Below are 19,335 nucleotides of genomic sequence, written 5' to 3' on the forward strand. Positions count from 1 at the left end.
GGTCAAAAAATACTTTTGGATCAAGGAGCGCCGGGAAACGTTCCAAAACCACATCAGGACGCTCGGCACCACCCAAATGTGCCAAAAAAGTTGACTTTTGGAAAAAGTCATTTTTTGACTTTTTCGTAAGGGGGGGTGGTTACGCATTTTTTCAAAGTTTCAAAAACGTTGAAAAAATACTTATGGGCCAAGGAGCGCCGGGAAACGTTCCAAAACCACATCAGGACTCTCGGAACCACCCAAATGTGCCAAAAAAGTTGACTTTTGGAAAAAGTCCATTTTTGACTTTTTCGTAAGGGGGGGTGGTTACGCATTTTTTCAAATTTTCAAAAACTGTCAAAAAATACTTTTGGGCCAATGAGCGCCGGGAAACGTTCCAAAATCACATCAGGACTCTCGGCACCACCCAAAGAAGCCAAAAATGTTGACTTTTGGAAAAATTCAATTTTTGACTTTTTCGTAAGGGGGGGTGGTTACGCATTTTTTCAAAATTTCAAAAACGGTCAAAAAATACTTTTGGTCAAAAGAGCGCCGGGAAACTTTTCAAAACCACATCAGGACTCTCGGAACCACCCAAAGATGCCAAAAAAGTTTACTTTTGGAAAAAGTCAATTTTTGACTTTTTCGTAAGGTGGGGTGGTTACGCATTTTTTCAAAATTTCAAAAACGGTCAAAAAATACTTTTGGGCCAAGGAGCGCCGGGAAACGTTCCAAGATCACATCAGGACTCTCGGCACCACCCAAAGAAGCCAAAAATGTTGACTTTTGGAAAAAGTCAATTTTTGACTTTTTCGTAAGGGGGGGTGGTTACGCATTTTTTCAAAATTTCAAAAACGGTCAAAAAATACTTTTGGGCCAAGGAGCGCCGGGAAACGTTCCAAAACCACATCAGGACGCTCGGCACCACCCAAATGTGCCAAAAAAGTTGACTTTTGGAAAAAGTCATTTTTTGACTTTTTCGTAAGGGGGGGGTGGTTATTCATTTTTTCAAATTTTCAAAAACGGTCAAAAAATACTTTTGGTCCAAAGAGCGCCGGGAAACATTCCAAAATCACATCAGGACTCTCGGAACCACCCAAAGATGCCAAAAAAATTGACTTTTGGAAAAAGTCATTTTTTTACTTTTTCGTAAGGGGGGGTGGTTACGCATTTTTTCAAAGTTTCAAAAACGTTGAAAAAATACTTATGGGCCAAGGAGCGCCGGGAAACGTTCCAAAACCACATCAGGACTCTCGGAACCACCCAAATGTGCCAAAAAAGTTGACTTTTGGAAAAAGTCCATTTTTGACTTTTTCGTAAGGGGGGGTGGTTACGCATTTTTTCAAAATTTCAAAAACGGTCAAAAAATACTTTTGGGCCAAGGAGAGCCGGGAAACGTTCCAAAACCACATCAGGACGCTCGGCAACACCCAAAGATGCCAAAAAAGTTGACTTTTGGAAAAAGTCCATTTTTGACTTTTTCGTAAGGGGGGGTGGTTACGCATTTTGTCAAAATTTCAAAAACGGTCAAATAATACTTTTGGGCCAAAGAGCGCCGGGAAACGTTCCAAAACCACATCAGGACTCTCGGAACCACCCAAAGATGCCAAAAAAGTTGACTTTTGGAAAAAGTCCATTTTTGACTTTTTCGTAAGGGGGGGTGGTTACGCATTTTTTCAAAATTTCAAAAACGGTCAAAAAATACTTTTGGGCCAAAGAGCGCCGGGAAACTTTTCAAAACCACATCAGGACTCTCGGAACCACCCAAATGTGCCAAAAAAGTTGACTTTTGGAAAAAGTCAATTTTTGACTTTTTCGTAAGGGGGGGTGGTTACGCATTTTTTCAAAATTTCAAAAACAGTCAAAAAATACTTTTGGGCCAAGTAGCGCCGGGAAACGTTCCAAAACCACATCAGGACTCTCGGCACCCCCCAAATGTGCCAAAAAGTTGACTTTTTCATAAGGGGGGGTGGTTACGCATTTTTTCAAATTTTCAAAAACGGTCAAAAAATACTTTTGGGCCAAAGAGCGCTGGGAAACATTCCAAAACCACATCAGGACGCTCGGCACCACCCAAATGTGCCAAAAAAGTTGACTTTTGGAAAAAGTCAATTTTTGACTTTTTCGTAAGGGGGGGTGGTTACGCATTTTTTCAAAATTTCAAAAACGGTCAAAAAATACTTTTGGGCCAAGGAGCGCCGGGAAACGTTCCAAAACCACATCAGGACTCTCGGCACCACCCAAATGTGCCAAAAAGTTGACTTTTGGAAAAAGTCCATTTTTTACTTTTTCGTAAGGGGGGGTGGTTCCGCATTTTTTCAAAATTTCAAAAACGGTCAAAAAATACTTTTGGATCAAGGAGCGCCGGGAAACGTTCCAAAACCACATCAGGACGCTCGGCACCACCCAAATGTGCCAAAAAATTTGACTTTTGGAAAAAGTCATTTTTTGACTTTTTCGTAAGGGGGGGTGGTTACGCATTTTTTCAAAGTTTCAAAAACGTTGAAAAAATACTTTTGGTCCAAAGAGCGCCGGGAAACATTCCAAAATCACATCAGGACTCTCGGAACCACCCAAAGATGCCAAAAAAGTTGAATTTTGGAAAAAGTCATTTTTTGACTTTTTCGTAAGGTGGGGTGGTTACGCATTTTTTCAAAATTTCAAAAACGGTCAAAAAATACTTTTGGGCCAATGAGCGCCGGGAAACGTTCCAAAACCACATCAGGACGCTCGGCAACACCCAAAGATGCCAAAAAAGTTGATTTTTGGAAAAAGTCATTTTTTGACTTTTTCATAAGTGGGGGTGGTTACGCATTTTTTCAAAATTTCAAAAACGGTCAAAAAATACTTTTGGGCCAATGAGCGCCGGGAAACGTTCAAAAATCACATCAGGACTCTCGGCACCACCCAAAGAAGCCAAAAATGTTGACTTTAGGAAAAAGTCAATTTTTTACTTTTTTGTAAGGGGGGGTGGTTACGCATTTTTTCAAAATTTCAAAAACGGTCAAAAAATACTTTTGGGCCAAGGAGCGCCGGGAAACGTTCCAAAACCACATCAGGACTCTCGGCACCACCCAAATGTGCCAAAAAGTTGACTTTTGGAAAAAGTCCATTTTTTACTTTTTCGTAAGGGGGGGTGGTTACGCATTTTTTCAAAATTTCAAAAACGGTCAAAAAATACTTTTGGTCCAAAGAGCGCCGGGAAACATTCCAAAATCACATCAGGACTCTCGGAACCACCCAAAGATGCCAAAAAAGTTGACTTTTGGAAAAAGTCATTTTTTGACTTTTTCGTAAGGGGGGGTGGTTACGCATTTTTTCAAAATTTCAAAAACGGTCAAAAAATACTTTTGGGCCAAGGAGCGCCGGGAAACGTTCCAAAACCACATCAGGACGCTCGGCACCACCCAAATGTGCCAAAAAAGTTGACTTTTGGAAAAAGTCATTTTTTGACTTTTTCGTAAGGGGGGGTGGTTATTCATTTTTTCAAATTTTCAAAAACGGTCAAAAAATACTTTTGGTCCAAAGAGCGCCGGGAAACATTCCAAAATCACATCAGGACTCTCGGAACCACCCAAAGATGCCAAAAAAGTTGACTTTTGGAAAAAGTCATTTTTTGACTTTTTCGTAAGGGGGGGTGGTTACGCATTTTTTCAAAGTTTCAAAAACGTTGAAAAAATACTTATGGGCCAAGGAGCGCCGGGAAACGTTCCAAAACCACATCAGGACTCTCGGAACCACCCAAATGTGCCAAAAAAGTTGACTTTTGGAAAAAGTCCATTTTTTACTTTTTCGTAAGGGGGGGTGGTTACGCATTTTTTCAAAATTTCAAAAACGGTCAAAAAATACTTTTGGGCCAAGGAGAGCCGGGAAACGTTCCAAAACCACATCAGGACGCTCGGCACCACCCAAATGTGCCAAAAAAGTTGACTTTTGGAAAAAGTCAAAAATTGACTTTTTCGTAAGGGGGGGGTGGTTACGCATTTTTTCAAAATTTAAAAAACGGTCAAAAAATACTTTTGGGCCTAAGAGCGCCGGGAAACGTTTCAAAACCACATCAGGACTCTCGGATCCACCCAAATATGCCAAAAAAGTTGACTTTTGGAAAAAGTTAATTTTTTACTTTTTCGTAAGGGGGGGATGGTTACGCATTTTTTCAAAATTTCAAAAACGGTCAAAAAATACTTTTGGGCCAAAGAGCGCCGGGAAACATTCCAAAACCACATCAGGACGCTCGGCACCACCCAAATGTGCCAAAAAAGTTGACTTTTGGAAAATGTCAATTTTTGACTTTTTCGTAAGGGGGGGTGGTTACGCATTTTTTCAAAATTTCAAAAACGGTCAAAAAATACTTTTGGGCCAAGGAGCGCCGGGAAACGTTCCAAAACCACATCAGGACTCTCGGCACCACCCAAATGTGCCAAAAAGTTGACTTTTGGAAAAAGTCCATTTTTGACTTTTTCGTAAGGGGGGGTGGTTACGCATTTTTTCAAAATTTCAAAAACGGTCAAAAAATACTTTTGGGCCAAAGAGCGCCGGGAAACGTTTCAAAACCACATCAGGACTCTCGGATCCACCCAAATGTGCCAAAAAAGTTGACTTTTGGAAAAAGTCAATTTTTGACTTTTTCGTAAGGGGGGGTGGTTACGCATTTTTTCAAAATTTCAAAAACAGTCAAAAAATACTTTGGGGCCAAGTAGCGCCGGGAAACGTTCCAAAACCACATCAGGACTCTCGGCACCCCCCAAATGTGCCAAAAAGTTGACTTTTGGAAAAAGTCAATTTTTGACTTTTTCGTAAGGGGGGGTGGTTACGCATTTTTTCAAATTTTCAAAAACGGTCAAAAAATACTTTTGGGCCAAAGAGCGCCGGGAAACATTCCAAAACCACATCAGGACGCTCGGCACCACCCAAATGTGCCAAAAAAGTTGACTTTTGGAAAAAGTCAATTTTTGACTTTTTCGTAAGGGGGGGTGGTTACGCATTTTTTCAAAATTTCAAAAACGGTCAAAAAATACTTTTGGGCCAATGAGCGCCGGGAAACGTTCCAAAATCACATCAGGACTCTCGGCACCACCCAAAGAAGCCAAAAATGTTGACTTTAGGAAAAAGTCAATTTTTTACTTTTTCGTAAGGGGGGGTGGTTACGCATTTTTTCAAAATTTCAAAAACGGTCAAAAAATACTTTTGGGCCAAGGAGCGCCGGGAAACGTTCCAAAACCACATCAGGACTCTCGGCACCACCCAAATGTGCCAAAAAGTTGACTTTTGGAAAAAGTCCATTTTTTACTTTTTCGTAAGGGGGGGTGGTTACGCATTTTTTCAAAATTTCAAAAACGGTCAAAAAATACTTTTGGTCCAAAGAGCGCCGGGAAACATTCCAAAATCACATCAGGACTCTCGGAACCACCCAAAGATGCCAAAAAAGTTGACTTTTGGAAAAAGTCATTTTTTGACTTTTTCGTAAGGGGGGGTGGTTACGCATTTTTTCAAAATTTCAAAAACGGTCAAAAAATACTTTTGGGCCAAGGAGCGCCGGGAAACGTTCCAAAACCACATCAGGACGCTCGGCACCACCCAAATGTGCCAAAAAAGTTGACTTATGGAAAAAGTCATTTTTTGACTTTTTCGTAAGGGGGGGTGGTTATTCATTTTTTCAAATTTTCAAAAACGGTCAAAAAATACTTTTGGTCCAAAGAGCGCCGGGAAACATTCCAAAATCACATCAGGACTCTCGGAACCACCCAAAGATGCCAAAAAAGTTGACTTTTGGAAAAAGTCATTTTTTGACTTTTTCGTAAGGGGGGGTGGTTACGCATTTTTTCAAAGTTTCAAAAACGTTGAAAAAATACTTATGGGCCAAGGAGCGCCGGGAAACGTTCCAAAACCACATCAGGACTCTCGGAACCACCCAAATGTGCCAAAAAAGTTGACTTTTGGAAAAAGTCCATTTTTTACTTTTTCGTAAGGGGGGGTGGTTACGCATTTTTTCAAAATTTCAAAAACGGTCAAAAAATACTTTTGGGCCAAGGAGAGCCGGGAAACGTTCCAAAACCACATCAGGACGCTCGGCACCACCCAAATGTGCCAAAAAAGTTGACTTTTGGAAAAAGTCAAAAATTGACTTTTTCGTAAGGGGGGGGTGGTTACGCATTTTTTCAAAATTTAAAAAACGGTCAAAAAATACTTTTGGGCCTAAGAGCGCCGGGAAACGTTTCAAAACCACATCAGGACTCTCGGATCCACCCAAATATGCCAAAAAAGTTGACTTTTGGAAAAAGTTAATTTTTTACTTTTTCGTAAGGGGGGGATGGTTACGCATTTTTTCAAAATTTCAAAAACGGTCAAAAAATACTTTTGGGCCAAAGAGCGCCGGGAAACATTCCAAAACCACATCAGGACGCTCGGCACCACCCAAATGTGCCAAAAAAGTTGACTTTTGGAAAATGTCAATTTTTGACTTTTTCGTAAGGGGGGGTGGTTACGCATTTTTTCAAAATTTCAAAAACGGTCAAAAAATACTTTTGGGCCAAGGAGCGCCGGGAAACGTTCCAAAACCACATCAGGACTCTCGGCACCACCCAAATGTGCCAAAAAGTTGACTTTTGGAAAAAGTCCATTTTTGACTTTTTCGTAAGGGGGGGTGGTTACGCATTTTTTCAAAATTTCAAAAACGGTCAAAAAATACTTTTGGGCCAAAGAGCGCCGGGAAACGTTTCAAAACCACATCAGGACTCTCGGATCCACCCAAATGTGCCAAAAAAGTTGACTTTTGGAAAAAGTCAATTTTTGACTTTTTCGTAAGGGGGGGTGGTTACGCATTTTTTCAAAATTTCAAAAACAGTCAAAAAATACTTTGGGGCCAAGTAGCGCCGGGAAACGTTCCAAAACCACATCAGGACTCTCGGCACCCCCCAAATGTGCCAAAAAGTTGACTTTTGGAAAAAGTCAATTTTTGACTTTTTCGTAAGGGGGGGTGGTTACGCATTTTTTCAAATTTTCAAAAACGGTCAAAAAATACTTTTGGGCCAAAGAGCGCCGGGAAACATTCCAAAACCACATCAGGACGCTCGGCACCACCCAAATGTGCCAAAAAAGTTGACTTTTGGAAAAAGTCAATTTTTGACTTTTTCGTAAGGGGGGGTGGTTACGCATTTTTTCAAAATTTCAAAAACGGTCAAAAAATACTTTTGGGCCAAGGAGCGCCGGGAAACGTTCCAAAACCACATCAGGACTCTCGGCACCACCCAAATGTGCCAAAAAGTTGACTTTTGGAAAAAGTCCATTTTTTACTTTTTCGTAAGGGGGGGTGGTTACGCATTTTTTCAAAATTTCAAAAACGGTCAAAAAATACTTTTGGATCAAGGAGCGCCGGGAAACGTTCCAAAACCACATCAGGACGCTCGGCACCACCCAAATGTGCCAAAAAATTTGACTTTTGGAAAAAGTCATTTTTTGACTTTTTCGTAAGGGGGGGTGGTTACGCATTTTTTCAAAGTTTCAAAAACGTTGAAAAAATACTTATGGGCCAAGGAGCGCCGGGAAACGTTCCAAAACCACATCAGGACTCTCGGAACCACCCAAATGTGCCAAAAAAGTTGACTTTTGGAAAAAGTCCATTTTTGACTTTTTCGTAAGGGGGGGTGGTTACGCATTTTTTCAAATTTTCAAAAACTGTCAAAAAATACTTTTGGGCCAATGAGCGCCGGGAAACGTTCCAAAATCACATCAGGACTCTCGGCACCACCCAAAGAAGCCAAAAATGTTGACTTTTGGAAAAATTCAATTTTTGACTTTTTCGTAAGGGGGGGTGGTTACGCATTTTTTCAAAATTTCAAAAACGGTCAAAAAATACTTTTGGTCAAAAGAGCGCCGGGAAACTTTTCAAAACCACATCAGGACTCTCGGAACCACCCAAAGATGCCAAAAAAGTTTACTTTTGGAAAAAGTCAATTTTTGACTTTTTCGTAAGGTGGGGTGGTTACGCATTTTTTCAAAATTTCAAAAACGGTCAAAAAATACTTTTGGGCCAAGGAGCGCCGGGAAACGTTCCAAGATCACATCAGGACTCTCGGCACCACCCAAAGAAGCCAAAAATGTTGACTTTTGGAAAAAGTCAATTTTTGACTTTTTCGTAAGGGGGGGTGGTTACGCATTTTTTCAAAATTTCAAAAACGGTCAAAAAATACTTTTGGGCCAAGGAGCGCCGGGAAACGTTCCAAAACCACATCAGGACGCTCGGCACCACCCAAATGTGCCAAAAAAGTTGACTTTTGGAAAAAGTCATTTTTTGACTTTTTCGTAAGGGGGGGTGGTTATTCATTTTTTCAAATTTTCAAAAACGGTCAAAAAATACTTTTGGTCCAAAGAGCGCCGGGAAACATTCCAAAATCACATCAGGACTCTCGGAACCACCCAAAGATGCCAAAAAAATTGACTTTTGGAAAAAGTCATTTTTTTACTTTTTCGTAAGGGGGGGTGGTTACGCATTTTTTCAAAGTTTCAAAAACGTTGAAAAAATACTTATGGGCCAAGGAGCGCCGGGAAACGTTCCAAAACCACATCAGGACTCTCGGAACCACCCAAATGTGCCAAAAAAGTTGACTTTTGGAAAAAGTCCATTTTTGACTTTTTCGTAAGGGGGGGTGGTTACGCATTTTTTCAAAATTTCAAAAACTGTCAAAAAATACTTTTGGGCCAAGGAGAGCCGGGAAACGTTCCAAAACCACATCAGGACGCTTGGCAACACCCAAAGATGCCAAAAAAGTTGACTTTTGGAAAAAGTCCATTTTTGACTTTTTCGTAAGGGGGGGTGGTTACGCATTTTGTCAAAATTTCAAAAACGGTCAAATAATACTTTTGGGCCAAAGAGCGCCGGGAAACGTTCCAAAACCACATCAGGACTCTCGGAACCACCCAAAGATGCCAAAAAAGTTGACTTTTGGAAAAAGTCCATTTTTGACTTTTTCGTAAGGGGGGGTGGTTACGCATTTTTTCAAAATTTCAAAAACGGTCAAAAAATACTTTTGGGCCAAAGAGCGCCGGGAAACTTTTCAAAACCACATCAGGACTCTCGGAACCACCCAAATGTGCCAAAAAAGTTGACTTTTGGAAAAAGTCAATTTTTGACTTTTTCGTAAGGGGGGGTGGTTACGCATTTTTTCAAAATTTCAAAAACAGTCAAAAAATACTTTTGGGCCAAGTAGCGCCGGGAAACGTTCCAAAACCACATCAGGACTCTCGGCACCCCCCAAATGTGCCAAAAAGTTGACTTTTGGAAAAAGTCAATTTTTGACTTTTTCATAAGGGGGGGTGGTTACGCATTTTTTCAAATTTTCAAAAACGGTCAAAAAATACTTTTGGGCCAAAGAGCGCCGGGAAACATTCCAAAACCACATCAGGACGCTCGGCACCACCCAAATGTGCCAAAAAAGTTGACTTTTGGAAAAAGTCAATTTTTGACTTTTTCGTAAGGGGGGGTGGTTACGCATTTTTTCAAAATTTCAAAAACGGTCAAAAAATACTTTTGGGCCAAGGAGCGCCGGGAAACGTTCCAAAACCACATCAGGACTCTCGGCACCACCCAAATGTGCCAAAAAGTTGACTTTTGGAAAAAGTCCATTTTTTACTTTTTCGTAAGGGGGGGTGGTTCCGCATTTTTTCAAAATTTCAAAAACGGTCAAAAAATACTTTTGGATCAAGGAGCGCCGGGAAACGTTCCAAAACCACATCAGGACGCTCGGCACCACCCAAATGTGCCAAAAAATTTGACTTTTGGAAAAAGTCATTTTTTGACTTTTTCGTAAGGGGGGGTGGTTACGCATTTTTTCAAAGTTTCAAAAACGTTGAAAAAATACTTTTGGTCCAAAGAGCGCCGGGAAACATTCCAAAATCACATCAGGACTCTCGGAACCACCCAAAGATGCCAAAAAAGTTGAATTTTGGAAAAAGTCATTTTTTGACTTTTTCGTAAGGTGGGGTGGTTACGCATTTTTTCAAAATTTCAAAAACGGTCAAAAAATACTTTTGGGCCAATGAGCGCCGGGAAACGTTCCAAAACCACATCAGGACGCTCGGCAACACCCAAAGATGCCAAAAAAGTTGATTTTTGGAAAAAGTCATTTTTTGACTTTTTCATAAGTGGGGGTGGTTACGCATTTTTTCAAAATTTCAAAAACGGTCAAAAAATACTTTTGGGCCAATGAGCGCCGGGAAACGTTCCAAAATCACATCAGGACTCTCGGCACCACCCAAAGAAGCCAATAATGTTGACTTTAGGAAAAAGTCAATTTTTTACTTTTTCGTAAGGGGGGGTGGTTACGCATTTTTTCAAAATTTCAAAAACGGTCAAAAAATACTTTTGGGCCAAGGAGCGCCGGGAAACGTTCCAAAACCACATCAGGACTCTCGGCACCACCCAAATGTGCCAAAAAGTTGACTTTTGGAAAAAGTCCATTTTTTACTTTTTCGTAAGGGGGGGTGGTTACGCATTTTTTCAAAATTTCAAAAACGGTCAAAAAATACTTTTGGTCCAAAGAGCGCCGGGAAACATTCCAAAATCACATCAGGACTCTCGGAACCACCCAAAGATGCCAAAAAAGTTGACTTTTGGAAAAAGTCATTTTTTGACTTTTTCGTAAGGGGGGGTGGTTACGCATTTTTTCAAAATTTCAAAAACGGTCAAAAAATACTTTTGGGCCAATGAGCGCCGGGAAACGTTCCAAGATCACATCAGGACTCTCGGCACCACCAAAAGAAGCCAAAAATGTTGACTTTTGGAAAAAGTCCATTTTTGACTTTTTCGTAAGGGGGGGTGGTTACGCATTTTTTCAAAATTTCAAAAACGGTCAAAAAATACTTTTGGGCCAAGGAGCGCCGGGAAACGTTCCAAAACCACATCAGGACGCTCGGCACCACCCAAATGTGCCAAAAAAGTTGACTTTTGGAAAAAGTCATTTTTTGACTTTTTCGTAAGGGGGGGTGGTTATTCATTTTTTCAAATTTTCAAAAACGGTCAAAAAATACTTTTGGTCCAAAGAGCGCCGGGAAACATTCCAAAATCACATCAGGACTCTCGGAACCACCCAAAGATGCCAAAAAAGTTGACTTTTGGAAAAAGTCATTTTTTGACTTTTTCGTAAGGGGGGGTGGTTACGCATTTTTTCAAAATTTCAAAAACGTTGAAAAAATACTTATGGGCCAAGGAGCGCCGGGAAACGTTCCAAAACCACATCAGGACTCTCGGAACCACCCAAATGTGCCAAAAAAGTTGACTTTTGGAAAAAGTCCATTTTTGACTTTTTCGTAAGGGGGGGTGGTTACGCATTTTTTCAAAATTTCAAAAACGGTCAAAAAATACTTTTGGGCCAAGGAGAGCCGGGAAACGTTCCAAAACCACATCAGGACGCTCGGCAACACCCAAAGATGCCAAAAAAGTTGACTTTTGGAAAAAGTCATTTTTTGACTTTTTCATAAGGGGGGGTGGTTACGCATTTTTTCAAAATTTCAAAAACGGTCAAAAAATACTTTTGGGCCAATGAGCGCCGGGAAACGTTCCAAAATCACATCAGGACTCTCGGCACCACCCAAAGAAGCCAAAAATGTTGACTTTAGGAAAAAGTCAATTTTTTACTTTTTCGTAAGGGGGGGTGGTTACGCATTTTTTCAAAATTTCAAAAACGGTCAAAAAATACTTATGGGCCAAGGAGCGCCGGGAAACGTTCCAAAACCACATCAGGACTCTCGGAACCACGCAAATGTGCCAAAAAAGTTGACTTTTGGAAAAAGTCCATTTTTGACTTTTTCGTAAGGGGGGGTGGTTACGCAGTTTTTCAAAATTTCAAAAACGGTCAAAAAATACTTTTGGGCCAAGGAGAGCCGGGAAACGTTCCAAAACCACATCAGGACGCTCGGCAACACCCAAATGTGCCAAAAAAGTTGACTTTTGGAAAAAGTACATTTTTGACTTTTTCGTAAGGGGGGTGGTTACGCATTTTTTCAAAATTTCAAAAACTGTCAAAAAATAATTTTGGGCCAATGAGCACCGGGAAACGTTCCAAAATCACATCAGGACTCTCGGCACCACCCAAAGAAGCCAAAAATGTTGACTTTTGGAAAAATTCAATTTTTGACTTTTTCGTAAGGGGGGGTGGTTACGCATTTTTTCAAAATTTCAAAAACGGTCAAAAAATACTTTTGGTCAAAAGAGCGCCGGGAAACTTTTCAAAACAACATCGGGACTCTCGGATCCACCCAAATGTGCCAAAAAAGTTTACTTTTGGAAAAAGTCAATTTTTGACTTTTTCGTAAGGGGGGGTGGTTACGCATTTTTTCAAAATTTCAAAAACAGTCAAAAAATACTTTTGGGCCAAGGAGCGCCGGGAAACGTTCCAAAACCACATCAGGACTCTCGGCACCACCCAAATGTGCCAAAAAGTTGACTTTTGGAAAAAGTCAATTTTTGACTTTTTCGTAAGGGGGGGTGGTTACGCATTTTTTCAAATTTTCAAAAACGGTCAAAAAATACTTTTGGTCCAAAGAGCGCCGGGAAACATTCCAAAATCACATCAGGACTCTCGGAAACACCCAAAGATGCCAAAAAAGTTGACTTTTGGAAAAAGTCATTTTTTGACTTTTTCGTAAGGGGGGTGGTTACGCATTTTTTCAAAATTTCAAAAACGGTCAAAAAATACTTTTGGGCCAATGAGCGCCGTGAAACGTTCCAAGATCACATCAGGACTCTCGGCACCACCCAAAGAAGCCAAAAATGTTGACTTTTGGAAAAAGTCAATTTTTGACTTTTTCGTAAGGGGGGGTGGTTACGCATTTTTTCAAAATTTCAAAAACGGTCAAAAAATACTTTTGGGCCAAGGAGCGCCGGGAAACGTTCCAAAACCACATCAGGACGCTCGGCACCACCCAAATGTGCCAAAAAAGTTGACTTTTGGAAAAAGTCATTTTTTGACTTTTTCGTAAGGGGGGGTGGTTATTCATTTTTTCAAATTTTCAAAAACGGTCAAAAAATACTTTTGGTCCAAAGAGCGCCGGGAAACATTCCAAAATCACATCAGGACTCTTGGAACCACCCAAAGATGCCAAAAAAGTTGACTTTTGGAAAAAGTCATTTTTTGACTTTTTCGTAAGGGGGGGTTGTTACGCATTTTTTCAAAGTTTCAAAAACGTTGAAAAAATACTTATGGGCCAAGGAGCGCCGGGAAACGTTCCAAAACCACATCAGGACTCTCGGAACCACCCAAATGTGCCAAAAAAGTTGACTTTTGGAAAAAGTCCATTTTTGACTTTTTCGTAAGTGGGGGTGGTTACGCATTTTTTCAAAATTTAAAAAACGGTCAAAAAATACTTTTGGGCCAAGGAGAGCTGGGAAACGTTCCAAAACCACATCAGGACGCTCGGCAACACCCAAATATGCCAAAAAAGTTGACTTTAGGAAAAAGTCAATTTTTTACTTTTTCGTAAGGGGGGGGTGGTTACGCATTTTTTCAAAATTTCAAAAACGGTCAAAAAATACTTATGGGCCAAGGAGCGCCGGGAAACGTTCCAAAACCACATCAGGACTCTCGGCACCACCCAAATGTGCCAAAAAGTTGACTTTTGGAAAAAGTCAATTTTTGACTTTTTCGTAAGGGGGGGTGGTTACGCATTTTTTCAAATTTTCAAAAACGGTCAAAAAATACTTTTCGTCCAAAGAGCGCCGGGAAACATTCCAAAATCACATCAGGACTCTCGGAACCACCCAAAGATGCCAAAAAAGTTGACTTTTGGAAAAAGTCCATTTTTGACTTTTTCGTAAGGGGGGGTGGTTATTCATTTTTTCAAATTTTCAAAAACGGTCAAAAAATACTTTTGGTCCAAAGAGCGCCGGGAAACATTCCAAAATCACATCAGGACTCTTGGAACCACCCAAATGTGCCAAAAAAGTTGACTTTTGGAAAAAGTCATTTTTTGACTTTTTCGTAAAGGGGGGTGGTTACGCATTTTTTCAAAATTTCAAAAACGGTCAAAAAATACTTTTGGGCCAAAGAGCGCCGGGAAACGTTTCAAAACCCCATCAGGACTCTCGGCACCACCCAAATGTGCCAAAAAAGTTGACTTTTGGAAAAAGTCCAGTTTTGACTTTTTCGTAAGGGGGGATGGTTACGCATTTTTTCAAATTTCAAAAACGGTCAAAAAATACTTTTGGATCAAGGAGCGCCGGGAAACGTTCCAAAATCACATCAGGACTCTTGGAACCACCCAAAGATGCCAAAAAAGTTGACTTTTGGAAAAAGTCATTTTTTGACTTTTTCGTAAGGGGGGGTTGTTACGCATTTTTTCAAAGTTTCAAAAACGTTGAAAAAATACTTATGGGCCAAGGAGCGCCGGGAAACGTTCCAAAACCACATCAGGACTCTCGGAACCACCCAAATGTGCCAAAAAAGTTGACTTTTGGAAAAAGTCCATTTTTGACTTTTTCGTAAGGGGGGGTGGTTACGCATTTTTTCAAAATTTAAAAAACGGTCAAAAAATACTTTTGGGCCAAGGAGAGCTGGGAAACGTTCCAAAACCACATCAGGACGCTCGGCAACACCCAAAGATGCCAAAAAAGTTGACTTTAGGAAAAAGTCAATTTTTTACTTTTTCGTAAGGGGGGGGTGGTTACGCATTTTTTCAAAATTTCAAAAACGGTCAAAAAATACTTATGGGCCAAGGAGCGCCGGGAAACGTTCCAAAACCACATCAGGACTCTCGGCACCACCCAAATGTGCCAAAAAGTTGACTTTTGGAAAAAGTCAATTTTTGACTTTTTCGTAAGGGGGGGTGGTTACGCATTTTTTCAAATTTTCAAAAACGGTCAAAAAATACTTTTGGTCCAAAGAGCGCCGGGAAACATTCCAAAATCACATCAGGACTCTCGGAACCACCCAAAGATGCCAAAAAAGTTGACTTTTGGAAAAAGTCCATTTTTGACTTTTTCGTAAGGGGGGGTGGTTATTCATTTTTTCAAATTTTCAAAAACGGTCAAAAAATACTTTTGGTCCAAAGAGCGCCGGGAAACATTCCAAAATCACATCAGGACTCTTGGAACCACCCAAATGTGCCAAAAAAGTTGACTTTTGGAAAAAGTCATTTTTTGACTTTTTCGTAAAGGGGGGTGGTTACGCATTTTTTCAAAATTTCAAAAACGGTCAAAAAATACTTTTGGGCCAAAGAGCGCCGGGAAACGTTTCAAAACCCCATCAGGACTCTCGGCACCACCCAAATGTGCCAAAAAAGTTGACTTTTGGAAAAAGTCCATTTTTGACTTTTTCGTAAGGGGGGATGGTTACGCATTTTTTCAAATTTCAAAAACGGTCAAAAAATACTTTTGGATCAAGGAGCGCCGGGAAACGTTCCAAAATCACATCAGGACGCTCGGCACCACCCAAAGAAGCCAGAAATGTTGACTTTTAGAAAAATTCAATTTTTGACTTTTTCGTAAGGGGGGGTGGTTACGCATTTTTTCAAAATTTCAAAAACGGTCAAAAAATACTTTTGGTCAAAAGAGCGCCAGGAAACTTTTCAAAACCACATCAGGACTCTCGGATCCACCCAAATGTGCCAAAAAAGTTTACTTTTGGAAAATGTCAATTTTTGACTTTTTCGTAAGGGGGGGTGGTTACGCATTTTTTCAAAATTTCAAAAACAGTCAAAAAATACTTTTGGGCCAAGGAGCGCCAGGGAACGTTCCAAAACCACATCAGGACTCTCGGCACCACCCAAATGTGCCAAAAAGTTGACTTTTGGAAAAGGTCAATTTTTGACTTTTTCGTAAGGGGGGGTGGTTACGCATTTTTTCAAATTTTCAAAAACGGTCAAAAAATACTTTTGGGCCAAAGAGCGCCGGGAAACTTTTCAAAACCACATCAGGACTCTCGGATCCACCCAAATGTGCCAAAAAAGTTGACTTTTGGAAAAAGTCAATTTTTGACTTTTTCGTAAGGGGGGGTGGTTACGCATTTTTTCAAATTTTCAAAAACGGTCAAAAAATACTTTTGGTCCAAAGAGCGCCGGGAAACATTCCAAAATCACATCAGGACTCTCGGAACCACCCAAAGATGCCAAAAAAGTTGACTTTTGGAAAAAGTCAATTTTTGACTTTTTCGTAAGGGGGGGTGATTACGCATTTTTTCACAATTTCAAAAACAGTCAAAAAATACTTTTAGGCCAAGGAGCGCCGGGAAACGTTCCAAAACCACATCAGGACTCTCGACACCACCCAAATGTGCCAAAAAGTTGACTTTTGGAAAAAGTCAATTTTTGACTTTTTCGTAAGGGGGGGTGGTTACGCATTTTTTCTAATTTTCAAAAACGGTCAAAAAATATTTTTGGTCCAAAGAGCGCCGGGAAACATTCCAAAATCACATCAGGACTCTCGGAACCACCCAAATGTGCCAAAAAAGTTGACTTTTGCAAAAAGTCAGTTTTTTACTTTTTCGTAAGGGGGGGTGGTTACGCATTTTTTCAAAATTTCAAAAACGGTCAAAAAATACTTTTGGGCCAAGGAGCGCCGGGAAACGTTCCAAAACCACATCAGGACTATCGGAACCACCCAAATGTGCCAAAAAAGTTGACTTTTGGAAAAAGTCCGTTTTTGACTTTTTCGTAAGGGGGGGTGGTTACGCATTTTTTCAAAATTTCAAAAACGGTCAAAAAATACTTTTGGGCCAAAGAGCGCCGGGAAACGTTTCAAAACCACATCAGGACTCTCGGGACCACCCAAATGTGCCAAAAAAGTTGACTTTTGGAAAAAGTCAATTTTTGACTTTTTCGTAAGGAGGGGGTGGTTACGCATTTTTTCAAAATTTCAAAAACGGTCAAAAAATACTTTTGGGCCAAGGAGCACCTTGAAACGTTCCAAAACCACATCAGGACTCTCGGCACCACACAAATGTGCCAAAAAGTTGACTTTTGGAAAAAGTCCATTTTTGACTTTTTCGTAAGGGGGGGTGGTTACGCATTTTTTCAAAATTTCAAAAACGGTCAAAAAATACTTTTGGGCCAAGGAGCGCCGGGAAACGTTCCAAAATCACATCAGGACTCTCGGCACCACCCAAAGATGCCAAAAAAGTTGACTTTTGGAAAAAGTCAATTTTTTACTTTTTCGTAAGGGGGGGTGGTTACGCATTTTTTTTAAATTTCAAAAACGGTCAAAAAATACTTTTGGGCCAAGGAGCGCCGGGAAACGTTCCAAAACCACATCAGGACTCTCGGCACCACCCAAATATGCCAAAAAAGTTGACTTTTGGAAAAAGTCATTTTTTGACTTTTTCGTAAGGGGGGGTGGTTACGCATTTTTTCAAAATTTCAAAAACGGTCAAAAAATACTTTTGTTCCAAGGAGCGCCGGGAAACGTTCCAAAACCACATCAGGACGCTCGACACCACCCAAAGATGCCAAAAAAGTTGACTTTTGGAAAAAGTAATTTTTTGACTTTTTCGTAAGGGGGGTGGTTACGCATTTTTTCATAATTTCAAAAACGGTCAAAAAATACTTTTGGGCCAAAGAGCGCCGGGAAACGTTCCAAAATCACACCAGGACTCTCAGAACCACCCAAAGATGCCAAAAAAGTTGGTTTTTGGAAAAAGTCAATTTTTGACTTTTTCGTAAGGGGGGGTGGTTACGCATTTTTTCAAAATTTCAAAAAAGGTCAAAAAACACTTTTGGGCCAAGTAGCACCTTGAAACGTTCCAAAACCACATCTGGACTCTCGGCACCACCCAAATGTGCCAAAAAAGTTTACTTTTGGAAAATGTCAATTTTTGACTTTTTCGTAAGGGGGGGTGGTTACGCATTTTTTCAAAATTTCAAAAACAGTCAAAAAATACTTTTGGGCCAAGGAGCGCCAGGGAACGTTCCAAAACCACATCAGGACTCTCGGATCCACCCAAATGTGCCAAAAAAGTTGACTTTTGGAAAAAGTCCATTTTTGACTTTTTCGTAAGGGGGGGTGGTTACGCATTTTTTCAAAATTTCAAAAACGGTCAAAAAATACTTTTGGGCCAAAGAGCGCCGGGAAACGTTTCAAAACCACATCAGGACTCTCGGCACCACCCAAATGTGCCAAAAAATTTTACTTTTGGAAAAAGTCCATTTTTGACTTTTTCGTAAGGGGGGGGTGGTTACGCATTTTTTCAAAATTTCAAAAACGGTCAAAAAATACTTTTGTTCCAAGGAGCGCCGGGAAACGTTCCAAAATCACATCAGGACTCTCGGCACCACCGAAATGTGCCAAAAAAGTTGACTTTTGGAAAAAGTCATTTTTTGACTTTTTCGTAAGGGGGGGTGGTTACGCATTTTTTCAAAATTTCAAAAACGGTCAAAAAATACTTTTGGGCCAAAGAGCGCCGGGAAACTTTCCAAAATCACACCAGGACTCTCAGAACCACCCAAAGATGCCAAAAAAGTTGACTTTTGGAAAAAGTCCATTTTTGACTTTTTCGTAAGGGGGGGTGGTTACGCATTTTTTCAAAATTTCAAAAACGGTCAAAAAATACTTTTGGGCCAAAGAGCGCCGGGAAACGTTCCAAAATCACATCAGGACTCTCGGCACCACCCAAATGTGCCAAAAAGTTGACTTTTGGAAAAAGTCCATTTTTGACTTTTTCGTAAGGGGGGGTGGTTACGCATTTTTTCAAAATTTTAAAAACGGTCAAAAAATACTTTTGGGCCAAAGAGCGCCGGGAAACGTTTCAAAACCACATCAGGAATCTCGGCACCACCTAAATCGGCCAAAAAGTTGACTTTTGGAAAAAGTCCATTTTTGACTTTTTAGTAAGGGGGGGTGGTTACGCATTTTTTCAAAATTTCAAAAACGGTCAAAAAATACTTTTGGGCCAAAGAGCGCCGGGAAACGTTTCAAAACCACTTCAGGACTCTCGGATCCACCCAAATGTGCCAAAAAAGTTGACTTTTGGAAAAAGTCATTTTTTGACTTTTTCGTAAGGGGGGGTGGTTACGCCTTTTCTCAAAATTTCAAAAACGGTCAAAAAATACTTTTGGGCCAAAGAGCGCCGGGAAACGTTCCAAAATCACACCAGGACTCTCAGAACCACCCAAAGATGCCAAAAAAGTTGACTTTTGGAAAAAGTCAATTTTTGACTTTTTCGTAAGGGGGGTGGTTACGCATTTTTTCAAAATTTCAAAAACGGTCAAAAAATACTTTTGGGCCAAAGAGCGCCGGGAAACGTTTCAAAACCACTTCAGGACTCTCGGATCCACCCAAATGTGCCAAAAAAGTTGACTTTTGGAAAAAGTCCATTTTTGACTTTTTCGTAAGGGGGGGTGGTTACGCATTTTTTTTAAATTTCAAAAACGGTC

The sequence above is a fragment of the Corythoichthys intestinalis genome, chromosome 9 (assembly GCF_030265065.1).
Source record: "Corythoichthys intestinalis isolate RoL2023-P3 chromosome 9, ASM3026506v1, whole genome shotgun sequence".
Classification (NCBI taxonomy): domain Eukaryota; kingdom Metazoa; phylum Chordata; class Actinopteri; order Syngnathiformes; family Syngnathidae; genus Corythoichthys; species Corythoichthys intestinalis.